The sequence below is a fragment of the Anopheles darlingi genome, chromosome 3 (genome assembly GCF_943734745.1).
Source record: "Anopheles darlingi chromosome 3, idAnoDarlMG_H_01, whole genome shotgun sequence".
Classification (NCBI taxonomy): domain Eukaryota; kingdom Metazoa; phylum Arthropoda; class Insecta; order Diptera; family Culicidae; genus Anopheles; species Anopheles darlingi.
In genome coordinates this window covers 16,476,467-16,483,966 of record NC_064875.1, presented here as the reverse complement: position 1 = coordinate 16,483,966, position 7,500 = coordinate 16,476,467, and the positions used below count along the sequence as shown (strand labels likewise).

Below are 7,500 nucleotides of genomic sequence, written 5' to 3'. Positions count from 1 at the left end.
CTTTATGAAAGCGATAAAATGATGCATTCGATTCCATGCATCGACTGTATAACGTAAAAATTCGTTCTGCAAAGCAGCATCTCTTTGGATAGACGGTTTGGTGACAGTGCAAACAAGTATGCACCTCACTCTGAAAAATAGCGAAGTTATTCAACATTTAAATAGGTCCTGTCTATATAGCTCGTATCCTGTTCATTAAATGTTTTGCTATATTTAAAAAACTCGAAAAATTCTTTAAAAATAAAACAGAAAATAAGTTGCACAGACAATATATTGTTTGAAATTGTTGCAGTTGCCTGTAGTGGGACGCTCCGGAATGGCCACGTTATACATTATCCATTGCGTACGATCGTGCATGATGGAAACCGAATTTTAAAACCCGACGCCCACGTTCTAAGAAAAATCGATTGCTTCAAGCAGGCCCCTCCGTTTTCCGTTGTTCAATTGCTAGATGGATATCGGAAGGAAGAGACAGTGTCACACTCGTGTGGCCAGTGTGAATTCACATGTTTCAGTCTTGGCAACATGGTAACCAGTTATGAAAGCCAACACGTGGCAGCCCAAGTGACCACCACCATGCGCAAATGCGAGAGAAAGAAGTGTAATCGGCATAAATAATCTACCAATTATTGGAGACCGGTGTGTGCGACTGTAAGCCCGGGCTACGCTTTCCTGTTTCGGTGCGACGATTGTATAAGCAACGACGTTAGGTAATGTGCTCGTCGCTCCGTGGTCTCCACTAGAACGCGGGATGACCACCACAACACAGGTGATCACATGGGTTGTAAAGAAGACGAGACACAAGCTGACGGACTGCTGACACTATATCCCCCTGACGTTTGACTGATTCTCGTATGTAACTGCGGCACGCGGCACAATGTACCCAACAATGGAAACCATTTTTCGTCAACCACGAAAAGACGACAGATATCGGATTGCCGCCATCAGCCGCGCGCGGTTGCGTCTGACCAGAACATGCTCGGTTTCGCACCGAGCCGGTAACCCAATCGCGTTCTGACGAAACCCAGAGGGAGAGCGATGGAGGTGCAGTAAATGTCGTATTCATTCGCATGGAAAAAAGTGGCAATTTTGTTGCGGTTTTGCGATCCGATCTTTCCGAAAGCTAGGTCGGTGGGTCGGTGTGGTACGGTTTGCCCGCTCTAGGGAAAAGAAGCTTCCATCCAGGGCATGAAATCCGATCACTGCAACGCCAGCGTTCACACAATAAAAGGGCGACCCCCTCACGGCTCGTCGCGATTGCGTTTTTCGGGCGTTGATAATGGGAGTTTTGCATGACACGGATCGGCATAAAGCGAAACCGCAACCGAAAAGAGAAATTACCGGTGACATGCACCCCGTGACAGGGGCGTGCGCGCGCACGCTGTGGTTTCTCGATCGGATATCGACAGATGACGCGTGGCCGTCCCCCGTCCCTGGTGTGTCTCGATGCTCGCTGGATGTCCCGCGGTTACACTTTCACAGTTTGTTGTGGGGCTTCAACGCATTCGAGGAAGGGAAATGCTAGTAGCTCGGTTCCAGCTAGGCGGTGCTCGTCTATCAGCATAAACATGATTTCATTGCGCTCTCGATCACCATCGATCGAGTAGTGATCGCTGCTGGACACACTGTCTCTCCGTATCGTTGGCCATAGTGCCTCAGATCAAACAGAATACTCACGCTACAGTGAATGTTAGATCAATGATCATTTATGGTGTATAGCTTCCGCAACGACCGCTCGTCAAATCGGTCGTTTGGTGTAATTGTTATAGACCAGGGAGTCACCACCGACTAGCACCCGAAGGTCGACGTTTACCGGCGATTAAACATAAGGAAATGTGGTATGCGCATTGTGAAGTGCATTTCCAATCGAATGCAATCCTATTTGACGATCGCTGACGATTGTTCCATTGTCGCACAGACCACTTCCCCTCGCTATCTGTTGGACCGGTAACGAGCAGCAATAGAAATTTGCATTTGCGTTTCTCCTGATCAGCATCCCGGACCGTAACGAGCGACCGACCAACAGCGGGCAACGCGATTCCACGGTCTTTCGAAGCGACTCGTGCAACACTGCCCATACGCACTCACACTCGCTGGGCCCTATAGGGCATCAGCAGTCTAGAGGAGAGGAAGGTCAGCAGGTAAGTGGATTAAACGTCAATTACTAGTTATTGTGTTTTCTCTATTGCATCGAACGGCAAGGCAAGACCGATGACATCGCGATATCGCGTATCAGGCGAAGGTTATCGAAGAAAACGGCGGAGGTAACAATTTACTTTTGGCGCATTCAACTTTCAATCATCTCTTCCTGCGTCGCCGCTGCTGCGTTGGCTCTCCTGTCGCGGCCCTTCCATCATCTCATCCATCCACAAACGGTCTAATGTTAATTGCGCTGAACCGGTTCAACGGTGTGTGCCTCGTCGCTGCACACACTAGAGTGCAAGTCCAGGCGGGAGGCTAGTGACAGCCAGGCGGCGGTGGCGCTTCACTTTCCTTCGCAATTATGCCTTCATTTGCACTGCACCTATTGTGTGTGTGTCTGTGAGTGCGTAGCTCTTCATTCCACTCCTGGATGGCGACACTTTCGCTGCAAGCGCCATTGCCTATGATCAGCGTGTAGTGCATGCAGCGCTCTGGCTTCTTAGCCGCATCGAGATAAATTAAATCGCTGACGGCGACGCACGCCAAATGCGTCGTAAATGCTTAGCCACGCAACATTTAGCACCGCGCAGTGCTGTAGCGGAAAGGCAATTCCGTAATTTCCGGAACATCAACGTCAGTTAATGTGTTTAATATGTTCGGCTGCTCAACTTATCTCATCGTGTCTTCCCTTTTCGTATGCTATGGGGCGTTAGAAGAGGGTAAAGAGAATTGAAACACTTTTAGCAAGCCTGATAAGAGCTGACAGGACATGATTAAAACAATAATCATCCCGTAGACACACACACACACACACACACACACACACACGCACACACACACACACATCCGTACGCGTTCTCTCGTTTGCGGCCGAAAAAATCGTGCCAACCACTGTAATGAGGAAATAAACACAATTTAATCATACTGCAGGGTCATAACCGTGATTCGCAAAGGGTGTTGCGCGGCTCTCGCGCAATCATTCCGCGCCAGTGTGTTTGCGGCGGCAACGTCGGAACACATGTGGTCCACATGTCCATGTTCTACGGGAGTGATAATACTCGGTGCAGCGGTCACGCGGTTTGGTTTGGGGCGCGCAAAAAGACCGTTCATCCGCTTGCGTCCCTCCGCAATACACAGAAATCTCGCCACTGGCCAGAGCGTCAGCCTAGCAGACAGGGTGCGTGCGTGGCCATGCGGGCCGGCCGGGCAACAGTAGCATTAAGCAATTGTGAAAACAATCGCAACGAACACCCCCACATCGCTCGTCAGCTTCTGGTCAAAAAAAAAGATGAGTAGCAGGCAAACCCGCGGAAGCAAATCGGATTTCCAAAAACACGTCGTGTCCGTTCGCTTCTTTTCGGGGCGAAGCTAATGTTGAAAGATGTGTAAACAAACAGTCATAGCGCGCGCTGGCCACGTTTTGCAGCCACAGCAGCAGCAGCAGTACTAGAGTTCTACTAGAGAACCCGGACCCGGTCACATCATGCATACAATACACACGTTGGTTCGAAGCGGAAGAACGCCCCCACCATAACACATAATTTTTCCTCTAACACGCTGCCCTTGGTCAGTCCGGCTGGAAGCGCGGAAAGACAAGCAGGAACTCCTCCGATCCGAAGTCAACCGATTGCCGAAGCGATTTAGGGTTTGACCGTTTGGTTCCTACATTAGAACCAATCGCCGGGTGTTGAGTGAGGTTCTGGGGAGAATGCTATTTAGGAACAATAATCACGAACAGCGCTACTGACGTCAGATTGGAAAAACGTTTCCAATCTAGAGCCAGAACCACACACAGACACACACACACACACACACCACAAACAGACGTCTGTCTGCTGCTAGCGAGGCTCTATGGCCCTCTTCCCCAGGACACAAACGACAAAATGCGCCCACCACCCCCAAAGGGGGTTACAGTAGGTGTCACCTGGGCGAGAACGTATTAGAGTTCGATTTAATTGAGTGGCACTTCAGTTATTCCCACCCAAATAACGTTCGAGGGGTTCGCGTTTTGGCCTTCACAGCACACAACACTCGTCCAATCTCAGGACCACGAGCACGAGAGCACGAAAAGAGAGATGCGTCCGGCTTTTCCGCGCGCTCGAGGAAAACTGACAACTGACTCGGTTGGTTGGCTGGTTGGAAGCAGCCAGCAATCAGCAGCAGCCGCCGCCAACCACGAGACTGGTTGGGTTTTTGTGGGGGGCGGTGGAAAAAAGGTTCGCCCCTACCGATCCCGATCCTCAAACAAACCCCAACAGCAGAGAGGACGAGCCGGTCTGAGCGCACGAGAGCCGGTTACGATGGAGAAAGGGCGCCGAATGACGACGACGACGACGACGACGATGGCGTTGACGATGACGATGAGGGACAAGCAACGGATACGAACGGGAACAACCACTCTAATGCCTGGTGCGGAGCGGTTCCTCCCTGCTGGTGCGGTGTGTTGTCTTGCGCACATTTTATCTCTATCTCCTCACTTCACGCATCTCTCTCTCTCTCTCTCTCTCTCGTTCTGTTTCTCTCTTCATCGCTCTCTCTATCTGTTTGTTTTTGTTTTTTTTTTCGGGGGGGAAGAGGGAGTGCACACCTTCTCTCTCGGTACTTTTCGCTCCGCTCACGTGTGGAGACCCGCCGGTAGGATAATCGGGAGATCGGTTAGCCCGTTAAGCAGTCATATGGGTTTCGAGCTAATCAAATAAATATTTTAGAATATATGAGAGGGATTAGAAATGTACTGACATCGAACGAGTTCAGGGAATATATTACGTATCTCATTTCGTATCTTGAAAAATGGAAAACCGTGCACATGTTTAAACCGAAGGCGATAAAGATATTGCTAGTAAACAATTGATAACTAGCCAGATTTGATAGTGCAATAAAAAAAATCGGTATAAGCTACAAATGATTGAAATGATATGAATTATATCGAATGAATCAATCGATGTTTCGAAAGTACTCTGAATCAAATAAAAGGATAAAAGGTAAGAAGGATTGAATTATAAGTTAAATGTAGCAGTAAACTGGTTATGTAGTAAACTGAGTGTATAGTCGACATGAACACAAAGCCTTTAGGCCGATTCCCAGAAGAGGAAAATGAAACACAATTCCCTTTTGCAACATGAAACAGTAACAGCATCGTCCTATGTCAATACAAGATCGTCAAAAGGTATGTACTACAAGCGGTAATGTGATAAAAAATTCATGAAAAGTCCAGTAAAATGTTCGATAAATGTAGACCCTCCCTCCTACCGCTGCTCACGTGCCAAGGTTGGGACGCGGCCAAGTGAATTGAATTTCGTTTCCAACCGAAAAGATGTTCCACCGAAACGAAGGAAGAAGCTCGCGAGCAGCGGGCCAGCTGTTTTGTTATGATAATTCGGTTTCCTCGTTCCATTTCCGCTGCAAGACCGTACCGTAAAGCCGCTCCCGCTGCCGCTACCACGTCCAACACCACCACCACCGCCACCGTAGGGCCGTCGGAAGAGGAAAGTGTTTCCCCACTTCCGTTGCAAGCAGACTGACTGGGTTGTGCTGGGTTCAAAAAAATATATTTTGACTTCCCTCCCGATCGTTCGATTCGCCATCCAGTGGCAAGAATGTTAATAAGTTCGTGATTTGCTAAACGCACCATTTACGTTGACAATCGGGCGCTCTCTGTCTCTGGCTTCCTCTCTCTCTCAAGCGTCGCGTCATGCTTGATCGCTTTGTACCAGAATCGAAGGTCAAGGGGAAAAAGAAAGATTGCGGGGAAATCAGGACTCTCGACCACGCCACGCCAACAAATAATCGATGTTTGTGGCACGTTATAGGTGTGGCCGCCCATGGCCGGCGTCCCCGTTCTGTGCACTTTCGTCCGCGTACACTACCTGCCTGCCTGTCTGCACCTCCAGAGACCGAACAGGGGGCCTTACCGTGACCGAGCGTCGCACGGAGCGGCCACACATCGATGGCGGCTGCTTAGCATCATCTGGCACCTCGAGCGGCTGCGACCAAACACGGCCGGCCCGGGAGAGGACAGGGGTTCGAGTCGGTTGTTTACGAGTGACGGCATGCTCGGCCGCGGCCAGGCCATTGCCGGCCGCCATGTATTATCCCTCTTGCTCCCGGGAAAATTCGTTTCCTGACTTGATTGATGTAACGCAGCGCAAATATGTACGTAGTAGACCTCGTAGCTCTTTCTATATCTCTCTTTTCGCCATCCCTATGCCTGCGCGTCTGTGTTCCCTGCCCCCTTTCGCATTTGTTTTGGACAACCGGACAAGATCAGTGTTTTTGGAAGGAAAGGACGAGGGCCCCCGCTCGTAGAGGGGGACCTATAAAAGCGCGATAGTGGCAGGTCACACAGCTTCGAAGCTCCTAAAAGACCTGCCGAAGCGGAGGCACGGTTTTACAACCTGATCAGACCGGACCACGGATGATTTCGCGCGCGCCACCAAGCGAGACGCAGGGAAGAGGCATTCGAACGCACATTTTGTTGTTTTGTTGCAAACCTACATGTAAATGGTGTCGGCGACGAGGTAGCAGCAAAAACGAGGACAAGGCAGCACCAGCGGTTGTCGAAACCAATAACAACAGAGGGGGCTATAAAAGTGAACTTTTGTATTGATGCGAGCGTGACCGGTGGTGGTCGTGGTGATAGTACCCCCCCGGGTGATGGATTTGAGTCATTTCTATTTTCCATCTTTTGCAATTTGCAAATTGATTTTGGCAACCGGACAACCGGCATACTCGTTTTGCGCTGGAGCCATTCCTTAGACTAAGGACCTCCCATAGCGTACTTTTCGTTCGCGGGAATTCTTTTCATGGCGAGGGGGATAACAGTACCGTTAAATCGTAATATATCGCTACCGTGATAAGAGAGCTTCAAAGTGAAACACGATAATGGCGATGCTAGAACGATCGTTGCGAAGCAGACGAACTTTCTTTATGACAAAACTCGAGAAAACATGTTACCATCAAACGCGACTCGACGCGTTTGATATGAAGAACTTTGGCTTCGGTTTGTTACGACTAAGAAGAGGTACCAACCACTTTCCACGTAAAGCAGCAACAGCGGCAGTGGCAGCAGCAGCTGCTCGCTTGTGTTTGCAGACATTACCTTGCACAAACAATGGACGAAGCTCCGAGAAGGAAAGGGATGTGGTAGGCATCTTGTTTGTTCATAATTTCTTCTAGTGCTCTGCTGCTCGCTCACCACCACAACATCCCGCAGAAGCCGCTATACCCCACCATGTTGCATGCTGGCTGGCTCGCTGGCTGACTGTCTACCCTTTTTCGGTAGCAAATACGGTGTGTGGGAGCGAAAGGAGGTTGCAAAAACCTTCATTTTTTGGAGAGTTAGATCCTTGCTTCGAGGAA

General features: G+C 49.7%; 1 protein-coding gene across 5 annotated transcripts in view; it reads right to left on the bottom strand.

Moving 5' to 3' along the window:
• Window positions 1–7,500, bottom strand: part of LOC125953380 (uncharacterized) — a 67,289-nt gene that overhangs the window by 9,709 nt on the left and 50,080 nt on the right. The window lies entirely within an intron of this gene.